Here is a 20243-nt window from a genome sequence, read left to right on the forward strand (position 1 = left end):
GGACTTGCCAGGTCTAAAGCCACATTGGTATGGTCCAATTATTTCGTTGACCATTGGCTTTAGTCGTTCGCACAATATCCCTGACACTATCTTATAGGCAATAGGGAGAAGACTTATGCCCCTATAGTTGGAGCATACAGTCTTATCTCCTTTCTTGTGGACGGGACATAGGATGCTCAGGTTCCAATCGTCGGGTACGCGTTCTTCCTGCCAGATGGTGCTAACTAGCTGATGCATACACCTTATCAGCGCGTCGCCTCCGGATTTAAACAGCTCGGCTGGTAAGCCATCGGCTCCTGCTGCTTTATTATTCTTCAGCCGGTTGATTGCTGTTTTTACCTCATCTTGGCCGGGCGGTATACATTCTATACCATCTTCTGTGATTGGATCTGTGGTATCATCGTCTTCGCTACTATTGGATACCAGCAGATTTTAGAAATGTTCCTTCCATATCCTGAGCACGCTGTCTGTATCTGTTACCAGATTACCTTGCTGGTCTCTACAGGAGGATGTGCCTGTACCAAATCCATCTGTTTGATGTTTCACTCTTTGGTAGAATTTTCGGACTTCATTCTGTCTCCTGTACATCTCGATTTTTTCACACTCCCGCTTTTCCATTTCTCTCTTTTTCTTGCGGAAAAGCCGTTTCTCTTCTCTCCTTTTCTCCCGATATCTCTCTCGTGCGCTACGCGTTGCTACTGATTGAAAAATAGCTCTATATGCAGCATTTTTCTCTTCGGTAGCAGCACGACACTCCTGGTCATACCATGAATTCCTTTGTGGAGGTCTCTGGAATCCAAGTATGGATTTTGCGGCTGTTTGCATGGAGTGGGCAATATGTTGCCATTGTGCTGTTATGTTATCGGGACAAGGAGTGCTCGCGTTAAGCAATTGGGCTAGTTGAGTGGGATATGCTGTGGCTATCTGTTGTGTTTGCAGCCTATCGATGTCCAACTTCCGCGTTGTGTCTGTTCGTGCTTTATTTGCAACGTTTAGACGGGTACTTACCTTTGCTGCAACAAGGTAGTGGTCCGAATCAATGTTTGCGCCTCGGAACGATCGTACATCCAACACGCTGGATGAATGTCTTCCATCTATTACAACATGATCAATTTGATTACTTGTTCTTTGATCTGGAGACAGCCAGGTGCCCTTATGAATATCGAGATGATTAAATCTGGTACTGCTAACTACCATGTTTTTTGCAGCTGCAAAGTCTATCAGCCTCATACCATTGTCAGATGTTTCACTGTGGAGACTGAATTTCCCGACTGTTGGGCCAAAGATATTCTCCTTTCCAATTTTGGCATTAAAATCGCCTAGAATGATTTTAATGTCATGGGCAGGGCAACGGTCGTATGTTTCTTCTAAGCGCTCGTAAAATATATCTTTGGTCTGTTCGTCCTTTTCTTCAGTGGGAGCATGAGCGCAAATAAAGCTGATGTTGAAGAATTTAGCTTTTATTCGAATTGCAGCAAGTCTTTCATTCACTGGGGTGAAGCTGGATACCAGATGTTTTAGTCTCCGACTAACTACGAATCCGCAACCAAACTCATGCTTTACGTCATGGCAGCTATAATACAGTGCGTCACCTTTAGGTGTTGTTGTGACGCCTTTCCCAATCCATCGTATTTCCTGTATGGCAGTAATATCGGCCTTGTACTTTTCAAGTACGTCTGCCAATGCGAAGACTGCACCTTCTCTATAAAGAGTGCGAACATTCCAGGTGCAGATTCGCAGATCATGGTCCTTAAAACGTTTGCGGGGTTCGTCAACTTTAGAAGGGTTTGTTTTTCTTTTCTTTCGTTTTTTTCATAGTAGGATGTTTTTTCTAGGGGAGGGTTACTAACCCGACGCCCAAACCCAAGTTTTTAACGTTCTTATGGGTGAACGCGCGGCACATGTTAGCTCACTACCTTTAACGGGTGTTAAAGGCAGTTCCCCAGGTGACACCACGGGGAGGTCAGTGTCCACTTGAGATGAAAGAGGGACCAAGATAAATCCTGGGCTTTGCCATGTTAAAGCCGGTCAAGACCGTTGCTTGGTATCATTCATCCCCTACGTCACCCTATTTTGGAAAAACAAAATAAAATTCTTATTATTATGATAGTTCCTACCATAGGTATTGTCAATGATTTTTACAATATTGAGGAATTTCACAGGTTGTTTTTGTTTTGTATGTTTGGAGCAACCGATACCTTTATGAAGGTCGAAGGAGAATCTGCTAAAAAGGGTCTGACTGTAAACGGCGAGAAGACCAAGTTGATGGTGTCGACGCTCAATGCGTCCATTGAGATCGGACCAACTGAAGTGAACAAACGACATCAATTGTGAAATTGTATTGGCCAATAGATGCTACTTTGGCTTAAGTAAGCACTTTAAAAACAAAGTCACAACTCGTCGCTTTACAAAACACTGATACTACCCGTGCTGGTAGTTTCGAAGCATGTGTACTTGCGCAAGCAGATAAGCAGTGCTTGGCGTGTTTGAGAGAAAAATTCTTCGAAAGATCTACCAATCTGCGTTAACGGTGAATATCGAAGTCGCATGAACCACCAGCTGTATCAGGTATACAACGACATAAATATAGATAAACGTATCGAGATGCAGCGGTGCACGCAGAATTGACAGGCCAAAGAATAGATGACGCAAACAAGTGGATGAAGAGATGACAAGGCGCGGTATTCCAGAAAGCGAAACACTAAACAGAGAGAATTGGAGATATTTTCTTAGTTCGGTCTATGGAACAAATGTTCTGTAATGGGCCAGCTATGTAAGTAAGTAAGTAATTGCAATGCTTGATCAAAACAAATGAATTGTTGGAACAAAAATAAATATTGTTGTTCCAACAAAAGCGTAAAATACTTTTCTCTGCGTGTGTTCTAGTCTCCTTAGCGTAGAATGTTCTACAATGATCACGCGACATGCTAGTGGATTCGCAAATACGCATACCCGTATACAAACATACGAATTAATGTAAACAACTAATGTGGCAGTGCCAATAAATCCGAGGGAGTAGGAGGGGTTACAATGAATGACCTCATAATGTAGAAGCATAACTGTATAGTCAAAATACATTTTTGATATGAAGAGCTTACCGACGAAAAATGGTTTCCACTGAATCAATCATAGTCGCCGATTCTATCGACGGAAAATACCCAAACTGATTAGCTAAACTCGAAACATCGAAAAATCCTAAGGTCGACTTTCGCCTTCGATTACATTACAGACGAAATAAATTTGACAGATTTGAATATAGCTCCAATACACATTTTCGGCCGATTTCATGTCTTTGATTCACCAAACACGCTATATACATTAGGGATATGACTTTTTGACATTTTTTCTCAAAAATGATTTCCTGTAGCAGGGATGAATGAACTTTTGCCTAATAATCACTATGCTATCGTTTATTCCATTGAAATATAAAAAAATTTCACGCACAAATCGATTTTAAAAATATAATTTTTTGAAAAAATGTATAAAATGAAAAAAAATTTAAAAAATTATTTTTTGTTGCACGAATGAATAAATATAAGCCTACTAATAACTGTAATAATGTTTATTTCATTCAAAAATTGAAAAAGGTCATGCACAAACCACTTTGAAAAAATTTTAATTTTTTTTGTTTTTTGTTAAAAAATTATATCTTTAAATAAAAGCGTTTACGACATTTTTACAATTCTCAGAATTGAAGAAAATTAGTGAGAAATAAATATTATGTCAGTTTAATTATCTAATGTGACTCTAAAGTTTATTATCAATTGTATATCTGCTTACAGTGACTTCAAAAAATTGTCCATAATTTTGATAAATTCAAATTTTAAAATCATTTTGTGCGTGAGGTTTCTTCACCGAATCACATTATAATTATGATTTTATGTAATCTTATGGCAAAACTCATCACGCTATGATACAGGGATATGAGGTTGTAAAAAAGTCATAAACCTAATATACATACATACGTCCGATTTCAGTAAAATTGGAAATGTGTAACGGATTCGTAAAATTTAGTAATAAATTCGTAAAATTATATTATTACAAAATTACATATAGTCGAACCCGCCCGACTTGGCTGGTGTTTTATCAATTAAACAAATATTGTATAGTCATACAATGGTTTAGGTTTAGACACGCGTACAAGAGGAAATAGCAAAAACTATCACAATGCTAAATTTTGGTAGAGAGCTTCTGTGAGGCCCTCGAAGAGCTAAGTCCGTGCCTTGCGTGCAGAGCTCCTTGGGGTAGACCATTTTGCCTTCGAAAGATTCCTAGCTAGGCGAGCTAGAAAGAGCTAATTAGCAGTAGATTGGTTACTTTTTTCTAATTTAGCACTTGCTGTGGGTAACCTTTGGTTAGCCACGCCATGTTAGTGTGAAGGGTATCAAAAAATGTTTCTTTATATTTTCCACAAGTTCGAGGTAGCAAATACATATTATGTTTTTGGAATGACAAACATCTTTGGGGTTGTTGGCGGATTTGATATTTCCTGAGCTAAGCACACATTCTTCCTGGGAATGCAATGCCAGGAGACTTTGTAAAATTTTCAGCAAAAATCATCCGCACGAGACTCCATCCTCCATGAGTAAATTCACATATTATTCCAAATAGGGATATGTGAATTTATTGGGAGTGGTTGGTCCTGCTCGCCAACACATAGATGATACAGGTATACAGAGAAAAAGGGAAATATATTAGTAACATCTAAATAATGTATACAACTAAGAAATAAATGTCAGTCAACGAGCTGTGAATTAGTGTCATTCACAAAGGGGGATAAGCGAAAGGGGGTGGGGTTACCAACCATGGAATTAGGGATACGGTGTTATAGGTACAGTTAAGTTCTCACTTTTTTTGAGTGAAACCATAAATGAAAATGGCTATAGAAAGAGACCACACCCAGAGAGGCGACAAGGCTAGGAAATGACCCCCTACAACACGGCATGTAATAGAGCTAGGATTTGAGATTAGAAGTAATGTCATTAAAGACTCCATCGATCCCATGTGTGCCAAAGAAGTTATTCGGGCTTAAACAATTATTCGGAGGTCTTATTCAGTTTTTTTATTGTTCTTAAAAACAGTAAGACTTATCAAAAACCTAAAATGCTAAAATTAAAGTTTAAGATTTAAAAATTATCTACAAGAATTGTCTTCATGACTCATTCATGACTCATCGAAGGGTCAAATATCACATATGAGGGAATATGCCGCGTAAATACATTTGAGGCGAACCGATTAAACTGCCTAAACCATGTGACAGATATTTCCATAAGCTACCCACTTTGTAGTAATCGGTTCAGTAGAACCGGGTCAAATAACCGGACTCGCCTTCTATGAAAATTATGCATTTCCGAAATCAGCGCAATAAACCCTACCTTTGGTCAATAATTCAAACAAATCCGGAGAGTTTTCATTGGATTCGTTTCGTTTGGGCTTGGGGTTTACACACGTGGCTTTACTGGGCTAATTTGGCATAAAATGACTCTTTCGTTGAATAACTCTACTTAACACTCTCTGATTTTGTTGGAATTTTTTAAAAGGTGGGTATAATCGCGTTTTTGAAGAAAATTTTTCCGCCTAAAAATTTACAGCGTTACCTTGTTATTTCTACAAAATGCATCAAACAATTGGACATACTCAACTTTAATTCGGTCCTTAAATTTCAGGTGCATAGATCGTTCTAAAAATAAAACAGTGTAGACCCCATTTATGATTAGTATATAACTAGACATCGGATTTTTGCATATTTTTGAAAGTTATATTGCAAATAATCCGTTAATTAAAAAATAGAAGCTGGAGCTTCGTACGTATTATTGATTATTTTCAATATGACATGGAATTTCTATCATTGGAACGATATATTTATGTATAATATCCCAGTTATAATTGGTTGAAATTTCAAAAATATGCAAAAATCCAATGTCTATAAATAACCTGCATAACGTTTTTTATCACATTTTCTGACCGATTGTGGTGATATGTGTTGATATCATTTCTCTGTATAATATTTTGTGTGACTACAAAGAATTTTGTATTGCTGAAGTTTCAAGGGCATATACAATTTAAAATTCTCTTCACAACACCTCATAGTGGTAAAGTAAATTGTTTTGTTTCTATTATTGCAACTATGTACGTAATTATGTCTGTTTAATATATTTTCATAAATGTAGTTAAAATATTAAGTTTTTTAAAACTTCAATAGGCCTATTCTTTAACTTTTATCGATTGAAAAGTTTTTAAAATTTCTTTTGTCTTTGTAGCAACTACAAAACAAACAAATGAAATTGTTGTAAAATAAACAATGAATAAAGTTGTTAAAAAGTTTCTGAATAGGGGGGAAGGTATTGCAAGAGTATGCAAAAAAATATTATAATATTAAATAAGTAGAGCAAGGACGTGGTCAGAAATGCATCTTGACACCATTTCGGGTGGACAACGGACAAAATTTGAGGTTTTGTAAGTAAAACATACCAAAAAATATCTAAAAATTTTCCACTTCGGGGCGCCCGGCCCCTTGTGTACCTATGTAGGTGCCATACAGTATTCTGAACTAAAACTGAAATCGGTCGGTACCGATGTATTATAGGTGGAGTATTTTTTTGTCCACAGTAAATGTATCTAAAAATTGTAATATATCTTAAACATGAGCCTATGCGATGAGACAAAATTGCAGTAAAAAATTGTTGGAGCCCAAATAACACCTAGACATCTTCACGTTACAACCAATGCGGTGGGCAAATTTTGTCAAGACTCTCAAATAACTTTAATCGCTTTATATGGAGCCTTTGCCAAAACGTGGAGTTATATACACAATTTGTTGTACATTTTTTAATCTCTGGAGACACGAGATCCAAATGGCAATTGTGAGTTATGCCTTTAAAATTTCTTAAAGCTGGTATTGTTCGGCTACAGGCTTAAAGCGTCAACGTTTCCCTTTATATGAGTGCTATTCCAAAACGTGGACCTATATAGTCTATTTTCAATACCAAAAGTTTTACGGACATACAATACATTTGACCAAAATTGCATCAACCTACTTCAATCCGTTCGGAAACTAGAGTTATTTCACAGACGGACATGGCTACATCGATGTAAAATTTCTCGCTGATCAAGAATATATTTAGTTTGGGGAATCTAAAACGATTATTTCGATAAGTTAATTGGCAATTGGAATGACAAACTCAATATATCCTTCATTATATAGTGGGTATAAAAAATATCCATCCTTGGGAATAATTATTGCATAACCGTATATAAACTGAAGTGTTTCGCTTTCAAACACTAATGTTACTGAATTAAAGCAGACTTGTTTATTATAAGTCAATTGTGAAGTACATTTGTCTTCAAATGTTTCGTCGGTAGAAATACATATCAAAGATATGTCATTTCTACCGATATATCGTTATAAACGATGTCGTAACAAGCAATACTCTTTTGAGTGGGCTATTACGATTTGGATTTCGTGGCTATAATCGATTCCGACCGCATTTGAATATCAACTCTCCTTAAATTAAAAAAACTATCTACATTACACCCCGTTTTCACTTAACCGTATTTAATAATCTGACTGGGTTTCAAATGCCAATTCCATTGGGCAAACGTCAAATAAATCCTCATAAAGAAGGTTAACCCGGAAAAAGCTCTAATGCAAATGTCGTTTTAAATTGATAATGGTCCCATTACACTTTTTCTAAAGCGCTCCCCAATAACATATAAATAATAATGCAACAAACAACAAAATTGTTTTGCCCAAATGACCGTATTATATCCCTATGAAAGAATGGAGTGTATATCAAGATTTTTGTTCAGTTTGCAACTCATGAAGTACAACATATGCAGTACTTCAATCCAGTTGGTTATTACCTTATAATAAATTTACATATGCCAGTCTATGGCATTCGATATACATTTTTGAAAATATTGATATAGATGAATAAGATTATTCAAATCCAATGCAATTGACTTTTTGGGAAGTCCAGAAAAATGCCACCCCATAACCAAAAGAAATGAGAATAACTTAGCATTCATGTATACAAATACATGAAGTTAAAATACTGATTTGTGTAACAGGTCAGTAGTTTATTATACTAAAGAATTTGTGCATTAGTATTATTGTCAAGTCTTAGAACACTTACACATTGGCATCTCTTTCTCTCATGTAGACATTCAACCTTACCACACACACACGAGTCACAATAACACATGTTTTAGATGGTGGACTAATTACATATTGCGAGTTTCCATTAACTACAAAAATAGGAGAGAACGTTGGCCTGCAACTTGCCCCATTATCTGATTGCAATGGCAACGATAAACAAACAAGGACACACAGTGTTTGAAGTTGGGACATGGTGACATAAATCGATACCTTAAAAAATGTATGAAGATAGATGTCTGTGATTTATGGGTCTTTCGATTACACTATCGGGTAAAAATGAAGCAATTCTCCAAAAAGTAAACAAGCGGTTTTGTATAAAACGTAAGTCCAATTATCGAAATATGGCACATTAGCAAGGACGGCTGTGGAACACTTTCGCCAAGAGTTTGTTTAAAAGAGTTTTGGTTTTAACTTCATTTTTTTTTCTTTCATGTACATGGATTTTGTTAAAGCTTTATCTTAACGTTTTCATAACAAAAAAAAAAAAATTTTGTAAGTAACAACGAATTGATTTTATAATAAAATATTATTTTTAAGATACTTACTTGCTTAGGTTGATAGATTTTCACCTTCCCCAATCTCTTCCCAGTTAGTGGGAATACCATGGCCTTCGATGCCATATGTTTTTCCATCGAAGTTTTGGCCTACCAGCTTTTAGTTTGCCGCCTTGTGGCTCATGTGCATACGCCTTTTTAGCGGGGGCATCATAGTTCATTCTTATGACATAACCAAGCCAACACAATCGTTGTAACTCAATACGTTTAACTATGTCGATGTGAGTATACATATATCTGGTATAGCTCGGGGTTCAATCGACGACGATATTCATCGCCAACGGAGATTGGGCCTTATATCTTCCGGAGAATTTCTCTCTCTAACACACCAAGTACTGCCTTATCTGCTTGCGCAAGTACCCATGCTTCGGAGCCATACATTAGTAAATTAAGTTGTTAACTACCTAAAATTGGATTCAGTGGACGCATTGCGAGTACCATCAATTTCGTCTTATCTTCGTTTACTGCAATCCCTACTCTAACAGATTATTCTTCTATTCTTACAAAGGTGTTAATTACTGCTTGTTCCGATCGACCTCTGATGTATATCGTGTCATTTCTATTTGCCTCAGCATCTGGTATGATTTTCTCCAACAGTATGTTGAACAGATCACACGAGAGACTATCTCCTTGTTTGAAATCTCTTTTGATGGTGAACCCGCGTATCCTTTAACCAGCTTTATAGTCGACAACAAATGGTAGGTGTCGATATGTTTCTCTTGAGTTTTCCGAATTTGCCGCAAGACGAAAATCTGGTCAATGTTGAATTTGCCAGGACTAAAGCCGCATTGATTTGGTCCTATTACGCCATTGACCATTGCCATTAGTCTTTCACATAATATGCGGCATATAATTTTATAAGCGTTGGGGAGCATACTTATACCTCTATAGTTGGAACACACAATCTTATCTCCTTTTTTATGTACTGAGAATAGGATACTCAAGTTCCCATAATAAGGCATGCGTTCCTCCTGCCATATGGTGTTAACGAACTGATGCATGCACATCATCTCTCGTCTCCTCCGGTTTTCAACAGCTCAGCCAGTAGCCCATTAGCTTCTGTTGCCTTATTATTTATCGATTCCGTCATCTGGGATTGGTGCTGTGGCCTCGTCATCATCGCTACTGCTTGTTAGCTATAGCTTAGAAAAATTATCTTTTCATGCCTTGAGTACGCTTTCTGTATCTGTTACCAGGTATCCATGTTTGTCTCTACAGGAGAACGTGTTTGTACCGAAGCCATCAGTTTGATGTTTCACTCTTTGTTAAAATGTTCTGTCTTCACTTTGAATACTGCACATCTCGATTTTTTCAAACATCCAGCCGCGTGCCTACCTTAGTTGAAACAAGGTAGTGATGCGAGTCATGCGCACGAAGCATGCTCTCCATCTATAATAATATGGTTAATTTGGTTTCTTGTTTTATGGCACCAGGCCTTCCACTTATCCTTGTGTATATCGGGATGTCTAAACCTGGTGCTGCTAATTACCATGTTTCTTGGCGCTGCGAAATCAATCAGCCTCATTCCGTTGTCGGATGTTTAACTGTGGAGGCTAAATTTACCGACAGTAGGGCCAAAGTTATTCTCCTGTCCAATTTGGCATTAGAATCACCTAGAATGATTTTAATGTCAAGGGCAGGGCATCGATCATATGTTTGCTCAAGTCGCTCATAAAAAATATGTCTGGTTTGCTCGTCCTTGGGGCATTGGCACAGATCAGACTAATGTTGAAGAATTTAGTTTTTATCTGAATTGTTGCTAGTCTCTCATCCAGTGGTGTGAATCAAGAGACTAGTTCTTTAAGGCTCCGGCTAACTAAAAATTCACACCCAAAATCGCGTCTGGTGTCATGGCAGCCATGGTATAATACGCCACCTTTAGGTATTGGTATTGGTTGTGTGGCTTTATGTTTTGTCTATCGTATTTCTTGTATGGCAGTGATATCGCCTTTGTACTTATGAATTTACACTGAAAGAAAAAGCTTCATAATATAAAGGAAATTTTACGTTCCATCAATGAAATTTTTCATTGATTTTGAACCAAAGTAGAGTTTCATTGAATGAACTAAAGAAGTTTCATTGAGTTTCATTGAAGTAAAATTAACGAATTTGTTTATAAAAGCAATGAAACCTCTTCATTGATGCACTGAAACTTCTTAATTGATGCAATGAAACCTCTTCATTTCATTTCATACTCACGTAATGAATAAAAATTAAGTCATTGATAAATACATTTAATTCATTTCATTGCAATTATGTTTGACCATGGATACAACACTTCATTTTTAATTCCTCAGCTGTTAGCTAACTACATTAATGATACATTGGGCGTTGTCGTCTGTAAGTAAAATTTAAAGAATAAACAATTTGTTAACAAATTAACTGGTTTTCTAAACAATAACTTACCTTCATATTTTGCCGCTGCGTCATTACTAAATTAACAACCTATAAGAAATAGTTTACCCAATATTTTTGCCTAATCGTGTTTTCTGCTTGTTAAACGCACGCACATTCACACACACAGCTGGAATTTACTTCATAACAACAATGAAATTAATAACAAAGAACAGCTGAGAATAACATACAGATAGAATAAGTCTTCCCAGCAAACCAAAATCGGAATAAACATCAGAGTTCGGACCGAATTCGATCCGAAAGTCGGATGAAACGTCCGAGTTCGGATCCGAATTCGGTCCGAACTCTGACCGAAAGTCATATGGCGTGCTTGACGTGTTCTCTGACCGAAATTCGGATGAAAATCGGATATTTTAGCCGACTTTCGGACCGAATTCGGTCCGAACTCTGATGAAATATCGTATAAATTTCTGATTTATTTACCGACTTTTGGACAGATATTCGAAAGTGTTTGCCCACTTTCGGACCGAATTTGGTCCGAAGTCAGATGAACTATCGTCTGAACTTCTGATTTATTTACCAGCATACGACTAGAATTTATTTTTAATTATTAAAAGATGTTGAAAATACATAGTTAATTCATGAAATATCCAAATCCTATTAAAGCTTATCTACTATAAACATATTAAAGGTTTCAATATCATATTATGCTGTGTTATATGCGCGACTTGGTGCAAACACGAACTGTGAAATATGTAAAACAGTTGTTACTAATATGCATATGAAAAACTACATGTCTTCACATGCAAAAAATTTTGAAACACATTAAAGTGTTAACAAACTTAACATTGGCCATATACAAATATAAAACATATGACTTTCCACGGAATAGTGGTGAAGTTTGACGAAGAAAATCTTTACTTTCATTACCTTTATAAAAATAAAGAATATGTATGCAACCGATCACTATGAATAACATTTAAACACTATCATGCATCAACATGCATAACAAAAATAAAACAAATTTTTTCTCCGATACAGAAATTAAAACCCGAGCACTCCATTTTTCATTCGTACTGCATCAACGTCGGCACATCAACAATTACACATTTACAATGTGCGAGCGAAACATGTACAATTCTTTTCTCTCAGCTTATTTACACTTAATTCTGCCAAAGCAACACAAGAGAAAATTGAAAAATTCCCTTCAGAGAGGGAGAGAGAGGACGGGAAAAGTTCGTCAGACTAGTCGGGCAGAGTTCGGACCGAAGTCGGTCAGACGCGTCTGAAAAAACTTCCGACTTTGAGCAGACGCGTCGGACGTCAGACATTGTGTTTGCTGGGTTGATACACGGGTAGACAAAATGAGACAAACATATTTTAATGAGAATGTGTATGTATATTAGGGATGTCCACCATCATTTTCTATTGCATATTTTACGGGGTGTCATTGTGTGAGTGCATGCTTTTGTAATTGGTTGGATTGTGTGTGTGGAGAGAAAAACGTTCACTGAGCGCACACGAGCGCCCAATTGTGCGACGCTGATGTTCATACATATATCAAAGCCAATCGGTGACCGTAAAGAACTTTTTACAGTTACGCTGTTAGTGACGCTTCAGCTAGGTTTTGCAAATATTCATGCATACATGTGTATGTATGTATGTATGTGATTCCATATACACATATGTATGTATGTGGCAAATTTATAAAAGTGTTCTGTTTATGAATGTGGAAAATTTAAAACATTTGTTTAATAAAGACAAAATAATTAGAAGAAAATTGATAATATAAGAGTGATAATATAGATAAGACTTCATTACAACAGACCTTATTTTCACTCCGCAAACTAGTATTAGGGACTTCAACAATGTTTCAATTATTTTATGAAACTGTTTCATTTATTTAATGAAAATTTTCAAGAGCATGTATCTTAGGCTTGTGTATTATATTCAATCAGAAAATTAATTTTGACTTTTTTGGAGATACGATTTCGGGCATTTATGGTGACAAAACAAGCTCTAAAGCTACACGGCATAACCAAAATGACATTAGCTTTTGTTTCTCACCAAATTTATCACCATATCATTACATACATATTTTATATCATATATAACATAATATCATATATCCTATCAATTGAAATTGGTTTGTTCGTGACCTTTTTCAATATTGTGAAATAAAAGTGGAATAAAAGTCATTTTTGGCATTAATTGGTAAAAGTTCAATTATTATCGTTACAGGAAATCATTTTTGAGAAAATGCGTTAAAAAGTCATAACCCTAATGTTCATCCTAACTCGTATTTACCCACTTTGAATCACCATCTTGGACCTGTTCACTAACTAAATTTGTATATGTATAATGAGTTATGGTTTAATAGAAAGTATGATCCTATCTTGTATAATATTGAGCATTTATTGACAGTTATTGCACTTTATAAAAAAAACATAGCTGACCCGGTCCGCGTTGCTGGCCCGTTTTTAGTTTTCCGTGTAAACATTTATAACCCATCTACATATTTATATATCTACACCTTTTCAGATTCAATTCGAATCATTTTAGTTGTAATTCGAGAATTCCATTTTTAATTCGTAACATTTTATTTGTAATTCGATAATTGCATTTGTAATTCGAAACATTTCAATTATAATTCGAATTATTCCATTTGTAATTCGAATTTATCTATTTGTAATTTGAATTATTATATTTGTAATTCGAATTATTCCATTTGTAATTCGACTTATTTTACTTGTAATTCGAACTATTTTATTTGTAATCCGAATTATTCCATTTATTCCTTTTTGTCCATTTGCTTTTTATAAACGGAATAATTCGAATTACAAATGGAATTACAAATATAATAGTCGAATTACAAATGGAATAATTTGAATTACAAATAGAATAATCGAATTACGAATGAAATGTTTCGATTTTCGAACCGAATTGACGTAACTTTGCATTCCTCTTGAAACTTCATAAAATAAAATTTTTAGCAAAACTCTCATGTAATTGTATCTCCAGATTTAAAATAGAAATTCTTTTAGTTATACCCTCCACCATAAGATGAAGGGTATAACTAACTTTTTGTTTCCCTTTCTAACACTTCGATTTTTTTTGATCGGAATAAAAATAAGCTGATACAGCCCACAATATTTAACATTGAACTTTGTAATAAATTTCTCCTAGGATGTTTGGTATTGAAAATGGGTTATACCACTTTTGATATAAACCCCATGGAACTGTACCACCCGATTTTCGGTATTTGCCATTAAATGGGATTTAGTCTACCTTGGGGTATAAGTATTCCCATTCTGTGTCCAGTTTTTGATAAAACACCGGATGCTGGGTATTTGCAAGATTTATGCCAAATTATTAAACTGAAATGGCTATAATTTGGTTTGTTGGGGGTGGTAAATACTTCTGCAGGGTATTGTCGCTACAGGTCCTCTTTTTGATAAGGCTCCCATAGAACGATACCTCATGAATTTCTATAGTATAGAGGTTTTGCCTAATTTTCCCACCGAAATGGTTGTTGTTGGTCTCCGTCGGGGGTCGTAAACATACCTGCAGAGACTTGTCGGTATAAGTCAACGTTCTGATATAGGTACCATGGAACAGTTTGGTGGTTTCCCACCGTCATGGCTACAATTTGGTATTTAGTCCCTACTTTCTGCATTACCAGTAAGATGAATAATAATGGTTTACTTCTTAAAATTTTTAAAAGGAAAAAATACATTGTGATTAGGGTTTCGACCTGCTCACCTAGGGACCTAGCTGACCCCGTTCCGCGTTGCTGGCCCGTCGCTTTAGATTTTCATGTAATCATTAGTAGTCTATCAACAATTTATCTATCTAATATTGATACCTCTAGATTCTCGAACCGAATTGACGATATGTCGATATTTTGGTATAACCCTCATACAATGGTATCTCCAGATGTAGAATAGAACCTATAAAGTATGTATAAATTTGTGATCAACATAAAAAATAAGTCGATATAATGTCTATCTGTTGAAATCATGATACAGCTTGCGATATTTAACATAGAACTCTTCAAATTGGTACAGAAGTTCCAATTTTTACTCGTAGCATGTTTGGTATTGAAAAGTTATTATATCAATCCACATTTTGATATAGCCGCCACACCACTGGCCGCCCGATTTGCAGTATTTTCAAGGTTTTAACAGCATTATCTTACCGAAATGACAATAATTTGGTATTTAGTCTCCCTTGGAGGCATAAAATATTTCTGTAATAAATTATCGACATAGCTCCACGTTTTGATAGAGACTCTAAAACGGTACCTCCCGAGTCTCGATATTTTGAAGGTTTTAGTCTCGTAATCCCACAGAAATGGCTACAATTTGGTAATAAGTGTACAGTGTGGGTATAAAAATATAGAATATTCAGTACAGGTCCAGGTTTTGTAAATAGTCACCGCTATATTTCTAACTTCGGTATTTGTATGTGTATAGCCACATTATTCATACGAAATGGCTATAAATGGTATTTAGTCTCCCTAGGTGGCATAAAACATTTCGGCAGAGAATTATTGGCATAGGTCCACGTTCTAATACATCTACCATAGGACTGTACCTCCGAGTTTCAATATTTTGGAGTTTTTAGAGTCATTATTCCACCGAAAAGACTACAATTTGGTGTTTAGTCTCCATTATGGGTATAAAACATTACCGGTACAAGTTGTTATGTGGCCTACATTGAACGGCACCTTCCGGTTATCGGTATTTTCGAGGTTTTAGCGGCATTCAACATTATTTGGTATGTAGTCTCCTTTAGAGGTATCAAATATTTTAGCAGAGAATTGTCGGTAAAATCCACGTTTCCATATAGCCCCCATAAAACGACACCTACCGATTTTTGGGGATTTTTTTTCAACCGAAATGTCTGAAACCTGATTTAAATATAATTTATGCTGGTGGGTAACGTCGTTTTTACTTGTTGTTAGCAAAGTGCTGTTTCATTGAGCACGTTATTATTTTACACTTTTAAACATGAAACATCGGTGATTCATAAAAAATGACTTCAAAATGCTAGTTGAATTTATCTAGACTCTGCTGTATTTCAAGCCCTAAAGTTAATGTTCTCGGCGTGTTTGCTTAGTTTATTAAATTAGTGAATCTGATCAGAAAGAAAAAAGTTTTAAAAAAATTGACGCAATTGCGATATTCTGATTCAAAAAACCTATTGTTGACAGAGGCCATAATTACAATTGTTTTTACTAATACGTCTAATAATCACTGAGTTTCGCGATTTGTTAAAACTTGTTATGGCAGAGGTCCCCCATCCGCTCCTTTTTTTTTATTCTACCACCTTATGAATCAGTCTTAAAGAATTTATATACATTTAGATAGATCATAGCATAGTTTACCCATCGCTTTAGTGACCATTTCACATTTTTAGACGTTCCAGTTATTTAACCATCTTTGAAATTACGTTTTGCCTGATTTCTCAGTCAATTTTTTTGGAATTTCGATCACGCAGCATTATACATTATCGAGGTTGTACTGTATTCCAAAATGTTGGGTTGATCGCGCTTTCCCACTTATTGAAGCCAGTGTTCGTAGGGTTTGTGTAGTCACGCTTACTAAAATTAAGGATATTATCTATAATAATAAATTTTTGAAAAATTGGGCTGACCGCGATATTCCACTTCCGAGATGACCATTCAGGATCGAGTCAGTATTTAACATAATTTTGCAAGTAATTTTTAAACAATACGTTCAAAAATGTCCTTAATTTCACGTTTTCTTAAAAAATTTTGTGGGTGAGGTACCCTGGTCACTCCACTGACCCGTATGAAAAATAGCTAAATATATATAGTTTGTGGGGTCTACAATGATTTTTGCAATATATTGGTATCCTACGTCTTTTACATTAAATGTTATTAGTAAAGTTCCACTAAAGTGCTCATATTTCGCACTGTGTGGCGCAAGTGTCCAATAAGCTGAGCAATTTTTGCCTTTTTGTTTGCTTTATAAATACTGAAAAAATATCTGCAAACTAATTCAAATTCATCTCAGTTTTGTCTTCTAAAGTTTGTTCCGGATTTCGCTAAACACCGTCATCAGTTCATTTCTATACCCTCAATCATAATATGGAGTTTGCAACACATTGTTGTAATCACCCTAGCGTTCGCAATAATTGAGCTAAAACACTATTTTCGGCAGCCGAGTGTACTTTTTCCACAGTCAGGCCAAGTTCGAATATGGGCTATATCAGTCCCCATATAAAGATACCGCTAGATTTTCAGACCAAATTAGCTACAAATTGGCACTTACGGTTAAATACAAAACTTCATCACACATTGTGAACATAGGTCCACGCCATGTAATAGCCCCCATGTAACGACGGTACCAGGTATTTTGAATGTTTAACGTTTTAAGGTACAAATTCCAGAGGTAGAAAAGAAACAACTTGGCTCAAAAACATACAGCAATGGACAGGATATCACAACACAAGCCAACTTATTAACGCATCACGAAATAGAGAACTCTTTAGTCAAATCATAAATAACAATTAACATCAATCAAATGTAAAGAAAAATATGTGATTTTAAATGAACATACAAATTATGTATTTGTAGGATTGCTAAAATTCGAAAATCAAATAAGCAAATAAAGAAGAAGACGTCTTAGCTACGTTTTTGGACCGAATGCGAAATTTAGGGTACTTAGCGGTCAAAAAAAGTAACCACAAAAAATTGTGGACACATGTAAGTCCACGTTTTGGTATAGCCCCAGTATAACCGTACCACCCGATTTCAGTTAGCTTCAAGTTTTTAGCTGACTGAATTAACTTTTTTTTAATTCAAGTTTATTCATTATTATTTCTTACAATATTTAATTGTCGCCCCGGCGCCATCAAGGCCTTATAGGAGCTAACTGTTTACAAATTTTCAAAGAACGGATGTTATGTACATAATTCGTATTTGAAAAATTTACAATTTCAAAAAATATGTGGTAGCAATTTACATCAGTAATGCGATTCTGTAACTCCTTAACGACAGAATTAACGACGAATGTCGGTAGTTAACGATAATTACCGGTAAGTGCTATTCTCTACACTTATTTTACCGATTTTTTAGGTAAGTAACGTCGTTAACTACCGTATACCGGCAGAAAATACATTCATATTTCCACAAATCAATGCAATACCAATCTTCATATCTTGGCACAAGAATGCGGTCAAACAAATTGTTTTCACGATAATGGCCGGCCAATAGTCATGAAAAAACATTTTTAGCCGATTTTGTAACTACTCTGTAGGTCGCAATAAGAGATGATGTTCAGCTAATATTTAGCGGGTTATATGGACCTGTGAAAATGTTTAATATTCTGCCTGAAAGACATATTCCCGCTAAATAAATTATCTTTTAAAGAGGAACTACCGGTCGTGTAATATAAATATGGATACACAGGGACAAAAATGTCCTTTCCTTGAAAATACGAATGTGCGACATGCTGCCTCCGTATTGAAAATTCACTTAGACAATGTCAACTTGCAAAGCTGCATGAGCTTTTCAGGGTAATCGAAAGTATCCGGCAGAAAGTAATTTTTTAGCTGGGCTCAATCAGTTGCGAATCTTTAAACCAAAGAAAAAGTAGGAGTAATCTGTACAGATGGTTGCTCCTCGGATATGACATTTCCATCCACAACATTAGTTTAGTCTCTCGCAACTCGTTCTTTGCGGCCGAAAAGTCTAACCGCTAACTATAGATGCAAATTTGAGTTATGTCAAAGATATTTCCCATTAAATTTTTCGCAATAAAATTTGCTGCATTTTAATATCATTGTCAGGACAGAGGTCTTATATCATGTCAGCCAACTCGTGATGTACTGCCGGGTGGTGCAGATAAGAAAAAAATTCCTTTCTATCCGAAATTAATTTGCCCTAAGTAATATGAAAACCAAAGATATGAGCCATAGTTGTTGCCTACTTTTAATGCGTGTTTCAAGTAGATTAACAGGTAGCACCACGGAAAGTTAGAGGACATTTGAGATGATTCTGATCAACCTGAATTTTCACATGGTATATAAAATATCCCACGTAGCTACTTTTATTTAGATCACAGCATTAATAGAAATAAAATAATACTTTATTTTCAAGATTTCATGAACAAGATACACAATCGGCCACATGTGAAATATCCTTCAAAACAGCCAAATTAAGAATGGTAAAACCGAATGTCTTGAAATTTATGCACAATATTCATCCCAGTTCTTTATCGGGACAGAGAATAATTGCAATTGCGTACACTAACTTGCTTTTCCTTTTAAGACAGTTGCGCAATAGTTTAACAAAGTCTTCATCTTTGGAAATTTTGAGGACGATACGCGATATACAATCGGGTTTGTTAGCAACTAAAAATAAGTAAATTTTAGTAAAACCTCCTGAAAGGATAAAATGTTCCATCTTACATTCTTCAGTCATTAACTAATTGAAGGGAATTCCCAGAATTCATAGAACATAATTTTTGAACAAATCCTTGGAAATATTATGGCTGTGACCGGCCTAGATATAGACAATGCCAGTGGTCCTGAAACAATCGCTATTGGGAGAGACAGGTATAACTAGCTTTCGGTCTTTCCAAATTCTTCAAAAAGGTCATATCCATGACCAAAGCATTTATACATGCATATGCATCGTCACAAACAAATAAACACATCGCGATTCTATTTATCTTTTATCTAAAATTATTAAAAATGTATTATTAGCTCTATTCGGGCTGAATACTTACCAATATTTTGCGTTTTCTCCCGAAATTATTACCATTTTTGGCAAAATGTTCTTTAATTTATTTTTTGACATTTTATATTTATACCGATATTTGTCGTTATGCCGGGCATACACTATGGGCATGCAGGACAGCATTTGTAATAGTATTAGTAATGCCGGGCATACACTATGGCCCAGTCAGCATTTTTTGAAAATTTTAATCAAATTCGAGTCTTTTTTGATCCGACTGCACGATTATAAAGCTAGAATATGAGCTAATTTTCTGATCATAAATGACTCCTTTGTCGGTAGGAAAACATAACCTCAGGCGACTCTTCTAAACAAATCACAAATGAGTCTTTTTCGAGTCGTATTTCAATCATTTATTGGTGTTTTGTTGATTAATTTCGGACCCTTTTTCGAGTCTTTTTAGAGTCAT

The 20243-nt window shown here is 35.6% G+C and overlaps 1 long non-coding RNA gene across 1 annotated transcript; it reads right to left on the reverse strand.

Annotated features, from left to right (window-relative positions):
• Nucleotides 1–19227: 19227 nt before the first annotated feature.
• LOC141390882 (uncharacterized) lies at nt 19228–19875 on the reverse strand. Its single transcript, XR_012409511.1, has 3 exons — nt 19827–19875; nt 19507–19776; nt 19228–19449 (listed from the first exon to the last, which is right to left on the reverse strand). It is a non-coding gene; the product is annotated as an uncharacterized lncRNA (long non-coding RNA).
• Nucleotides 19876–20243: the final 368 nt, after the last annotated feature.

Source organism: Musca autumnalis, unplaced genomic scaffold, assembly GCF_047663935.1.
Source record: "Musca autumnalis isolate F117 unplaced genomic scaffold, ASM4766393v1 scaffold_1, whole genome shotgun sequence".
Classification (NCBI taxonomy): Eukaryota; Metazoa; Arthropoda; class Insecta; order Diptera; family Muscidae; genus Musca; species Musca autumnalis.